Consider the following 6019-nt stretch of genomic DNA (forward strand, 5'->3'; position numbering starts at 1 on the left):
GCTCAGTCAGCGTAGCAGTGCCCCCTCCGGCCGCTGAGTGTATTGCAGAGTGTGGAGGCACTGAGGGCTCTCTCTGCTTTCCCTCAGAGACTGGGGTTGCCATTGTTTACATGGTCCCAGCTGGGATTTGAACCCTGGTCTCCCAGAGACATAGTCCACTACACCACACTGCCCCAGCTTCATAATAATAATAATAATAATAATAATAATAATAATAATAAATATTTTTAATAATAATAATAATAATAATTATAGATTATGTATTATGTAAGCTGGATCAAGGCAGTTTACATACATAAATTTATGTAAATTTGTGTAAATTTACAGCGCTATATAAAAGCTTAATAATAATAATAATAATAATAATAATAAAACATGTTACATAATACACAGAATTCATAAAGTAACCAATGACATAAATTCTCTATCCCCATAACGTAAATTCCACAAAAGTAACACAGCAAGAACTTTAAAATCTTTAATTAAAACCATTGGGACGTTCATTCTTGACAGCTTTGATAAGTACTGCAGCACCCAATATCCACCAGTGGTACCTTTATTGGAACAACCAAAAGACGCATACGTGCTGCAAGCTTTTGAAGCTCCACTAGCTTCTTCATCTGGCAAAGGTGTTTAAAATGATACAGGAGAAAGAAAGAGAATATATATATATATATATATATATATATGTCAACTCAAGCATGCATTTTGTCAAGATGTCATCCCCAGTTAAAAGAAGGAAGTACACTTGTCCCTCCATATTTGCTAGGGTTAGGGGCACAAGACCCTGTGAATATGGAAAAACTGCAAGTAACAAAACACCATGTTTTTACCTGAGAGGACACCTCTCTAGGAATCTCTAGGTCCTCCAGGGCAACTTGTGGTAAAAGTTGACCATAGTGTTGCACTGGAGGGCCTAGATATTCCTAGAGAGAACATATTAATCAAATCCATGAATAATCAAATCCGCAAATATCAAAGCTGCAAATATGGAGGGATGAGTGTAATATGACTTCTAAATAACTAATGGTATTGTACAGTATAGTAATGAAAAAAATAAATGGCAAAGTTGTTTGATCATATTGTGGTAGAGTACAAAAGGAATTATAGGATAAATATCCAGAATTAATTTTGTCTAGTATGAAGAAGAAAGGAGTAATGTTTATCGTAAAGATATAATGAAAATTGGAAAGGCAGAAAAAGAAATGATATATTAGAAATAATAAAAATATTCACAGTAAAGGAGAGGAAGTCATTTTATGTTATGCTTGATTTTAGATGGATTGTACGTCTGTATGTTTGTTGTCTTAGAATAGTTATGTATGTCTCCGAATGTGTAGAAATTCTATTAATAAAAATTCAAAAAAGAAAAAAAAGTGCAGATGTTATGGAAGGGTATTTATGCCGGCGGGCCCCTCCTCCATCTGGCCATGTAGGTACTGGGAGAAAGTCCAGGAAATAAACTTTAAATTCCATTTGCAAGACAAGAAGATAACTGCCTTTGGGCCTTATCACATGTAGGGGGGTTTGCAGCTCAGATCCGCAGTCACTCCTGTTCTAGCAATGCGAAACGTCATGTTTTTTCACACCAGATCCAGAGTTACTCCTGTCTAGCAAGGCGAATTCACTTTAAAACGTGATGTTTTACCACACCTGGTTGCCTTTCCGTTGCCCTCCCGAATCGAGGGGGAAGCGGAATCAGTTCAATTCCAGACAAGTCACATGATGTGGATTCAAGCAAAGCGGGGTGAGTGCACATTGTATAACCAAACCAGAGGGTTCAACTATTCGAATCGGCACCCTTGCGCATGCTCAACGGGGCTCTGGATGCTGCCCTCCTTCTCTGCCCCCTCCTTAGCTGTCATCCTTCATCGGGGTGAAGAAGCAGACAGGGGATGATAGGATAGGTTGCAGGGGGTCACTGGGGCCAGGATCGGGACGAAGGAGCAGGCAGGGGATGATGGGATAGGCAGCAGGGTGAAGGAGGGGGCAGATCGGGGTGTAAGAGCAGGCAGGGGATGATGGGATGGGCAGCAGGGTGAAGGAGGGGGGCAGATCGGGGTGTAAGAGCAGGTAGGGGATGATGGGATAGGCAGCAGAGTGAAGGAGGGGGCAGATCGGGGTTTAGGCGCAGGCAGGGGATGATGAGATAGGTGGCAGGGTGAAGGAGGGGAGCAGATCGGGGTGTAGGAGCAGGCAGGGGATGATGGGATACATGGCAGGGGGTCACTGGGGCCAGGATCAGGATGAAGGAACAGGCAGGGGATGATGGGATAGGTCGTAGGGTGTCCCTGGGGCCAGGATTGGGGTGAAGGAACAGGCAGGGGATGATGGGATAGGCAGCAGAGTGAAGGAGGGGGCAGATCAGGGTGTAAGAGCAGGCAGGGGATGATGGGATAGGTGGCAGGGTGAAGGAGAGCAGATCGGGATGCAGGAGAAGGCAGGGGATGGTGGGATAAGTGGCAGGGTGGCAGAGGGGGCAAGATGGGGTGAAGGAGGAGGAGGGGTATGAAGGAGCAGGATGCAAGGGACAAGGGAGGCGACATCAGAGTCCACACCACACCAGACCAATTTGAAGTGAAATCGAAGTGAGCTTAGTAGCAGATTTAGGTGAATTCGCTTGTTTCCGAATTCATCAAAATGAGGAGTCAGTGCAGACTGGATGCAGAAGCACTTCATAAGAACCTCCCATAGAAAGCAATCACGTGAGATAACACATCATGTTTTAGCGTGAATTCACATTGTTGGACCCGCAGTCACGTCGGAACTGAGCTGCAAAAAGCTCCAAAAATCTCCTTGTGATAAACACCTTTGAGATCCTGTTTGTCTCAAATCCTTTGGGAGGCTACAAATCCCTTTGTTAAGAAGGAAACAATGAATATCCCAGGCAAGAAGCCTCCCTGTTATAGCATCAGGAAAACTTTTAGTTGTTGTTAAGATAAAACATGGCAATGCAGTCCCAATTTTTTTAAAAATTTTTTTTTTACCTTCGCTCCAGCCAGAAACCTCAAATACAGTCCCAGCCCATTGGCTCTCTCTTTAGGCTTATGCTGTGGCAGCTAAATGTAGTTATCTTCCCATCCATAAAACATCCAGGGGTAACTGTGTTGTCCTTATAGCAAAGTTCAACATTATCCAATATTCACAAAACAGTGGGCCAGTACAGACAGGTCACTTTGGAGATACTGTATGCTGTTTAAATGATGCATGCCTAAGAGGCCAGAAGCTGTGCCAAAGCTGTGGTCCAGTCATTAGGACTGGAGTGTGCTTTTGGTGTGGTTTCTGGTCTCTTAGGATGCATGCATCATTTAAACAGCATACCTCCAAAGTGACCCGAAGCAGCTTTATTTTGGCCTGTCTGTACAGGCCCAGTGATACCTTTATGGGATCAACCAAACTGCACATTATATATGTTGCAAGCTTTCGGAGCTCCACTAGCTTCTTCATCAGACAAAGGTGTTTAAAATGATACAGGAGAATGCAAGAATGAAAATGATGTTAGTCATAGCCCTGCCATTTGGTCAAGATGTTGTGGCTGCTTCTCATTTTCCAAGCATAGCTTTGGAGATTCAGCCTCTTATTTTCAGAGTTGTAGTCCATCACAAACAACTGTGATGCACTGGCTCAGGTTTTGCTGCTATTGCCACTGAACTGATTATTCAGGATTTTTGGGATGCTGGGTAAAGAATTAAAAATGTCTCCCAGGCTACATCTACATTGTATAAATAATGCAGTTCAATACAACTTTAACTGCCATGGCTCCATCCTAAAGAATCCTGGGATTTGTAGTTTTGTGAAGCACTAGCACTCCACACTTTAACAACGGGTTTTGCGCAATGTTGTGTGAAATTGCATTGTACAATATTAGTGGGATTATCATGGGAGCATTCCTTTTTAAACCCCCAATTTCCTCCATGCGATAAAGTCCTCTGGCAGAGAAGAGCTACAGCATTTAAAGTGGTGTCAAACTACATTATTTATACAGTGTAGATACACTCCTGTCTCCACTTCCCAGGTTTAATGTCTAATATTCATATTACTAGAAGGGAAGCATTAAATGCAAAAAGGAAGTTAAGAGACTGAGGGGGTCACACATTCTGGGTTTATCATTTACATTATGGAACTGCATCGATATGCATCTCTGCAAGATCAGTTGCTCACATGTGCAAGCATTTGAATAAAGATGGAGTTGACAGTGTTAATGCATTTGGAACGCATTAAAGGCATGCAGCATTTTATCCCAAGTCTATTCTGATTTATTTGCATCGGTTATTTACACTTTAAAAACTCGGGGGGGGGGGAGGGATCCCAGATAAAATGTGGTTCTTTTTTGCAGCCCTCCCACCAAAACTTAATTGGGTGCATTCAGGATGCGTGTGAATAATGGAGATTCAACCTGGATTCATCCTGGATTATTTTCACAGTGTGAATTCTGATTTTCATCAAGCTAACTTTTACTCAAAGGAAGTTCTCCATTCTCATTACAGACCCAGGACAACCCACACACAGTTCAGCACTAGAGCATTTGTTTTGTAACTAGGTCCACTCAAGAGTCAAGGATGGATTTCTAAGCCAGTGTGTTTAAGATTGGGTACTAGTGTCATATACTGAGTTGTTCATCCAGCTTTTCTAAATAGCTTGGAAATAGCAGTTTCTGAGGCGAACCTTTGTGCTCACTGAATATCAGAAAGTATCATTTTTCTTGGCTTCTATATAAGACTATTCTGCTGAAAGTTTTTATTTGAATGTACAGCTGCTAAGTGACTTGTTGATCTGTTAATGTTGTTTGCACTTTTGAAACAGTTTGCTTATCCAGCAGTTTCCTTGCCTCTTTTATTGAAATTTGTTGTGATGCAAAGGGGTGCATTCACAGGATGCTTAGACTACATTTCCATGGGCACTTACTTGGAAGTAAGCCACATTAAACAAAATATTCATTAAAGCAGTTGTAGCTTTTTGCTGTTTTTGTTGACTAGACAACTTCTTCCCTTTTTTTTAGTGACCTCTGCTTCTGTGTGTGTAAGCAGTAGGGCACTCCATAAAATTCTTGTTAAGGTCTCAGCTTTTGCCATTTCTATTTCATTTAGTTCTTCCTTGGCTCTTCAGGAGGGGTTTTCCCCTCTTTTATAATTTACACTATGGTTCAGTTAGGGAGAAAGTGGGAGAGCCATGCAACAGCCTTAGTTAAGCTCTTGTAGTTTATCACATGGGAGGAATTTCTTTTAATTTCGAATGAAAAGAAAGTGGGGCCAGAACGCATTCATGTGAATTCGCAAAGAGTATGGATGCAAAACCATGAATATGCTGGTAAAATCAAAATGAAAAGAACTGGAAAGTCTTCATATGTCCAGGGATGTTTTCCCTTTCTGGATAAAGGATTTAGGGGTTTAACAGACCGCCCCTTTCCGCCAGTTTCTGGGCAGCTTCAGAGCACACTGTTTTGACGCCACACGTTCTGAAGCTGCTTGGAAGCGAGTGTCACGCCAGCCATTCGCCCACATGTGGACTGGCTTCATGGCGCTCCTGTGGTGTAGCGTTTACATGCCACACACCACAGGAGCACCATAAAGCCAAGGCGGGGAGGGAAAAGCTCGTTTTTGGCTGGCTCAAAAAGGAGCAGCAATTTGCCACTTTTTGGGGGCTGGCAAAAAGTCAGATTGTGGCCATGGCGTGCAATTGCAGTTTCCATAGCCCCAGCCCCACTTTCTCAGCGGCAGCTTCAAGTCACTCCTTAGTTGATCAAAGATTCAATTAAGTGAAGGGAGAAATTTTATAAAATGACATATGGATAGTATTTAACACTGGAAAAGTTATCAAAAATGTATAAAAATAGTTCAAGTGAATGGTGGAAATATAACCAGAAGATAGGGAGGGTTTTTTTTCTATATGTGATGAAGCAAAGAAATATGGGACTAAAATCCATCTTACATTTTTAAAACTAGAGACCTTTTTGCTTGGAATGCTGAATGATGGAGAAAAAACATAGAAAGACTTTACAATATATGACTGTGCAACAAGA

The sequence above is a fragment of the Sceloporus occidentalis genome, unplaced genomic scaffold (assembly GCF_023333645.1).
Source record: "Sceloporus occidentalis isolate IW3139 unplaced genomic scaffold, rSceOcc1.0.p SCAF_4, whole genome shotgun sequence".
Classification (NCBI taxonomy): Eukaryota; Metazoa; Chordata; class Lepidosauria; order Squamata; family Phrynosomatidae; genus Sceloporus; species Sceloporus occidentalis.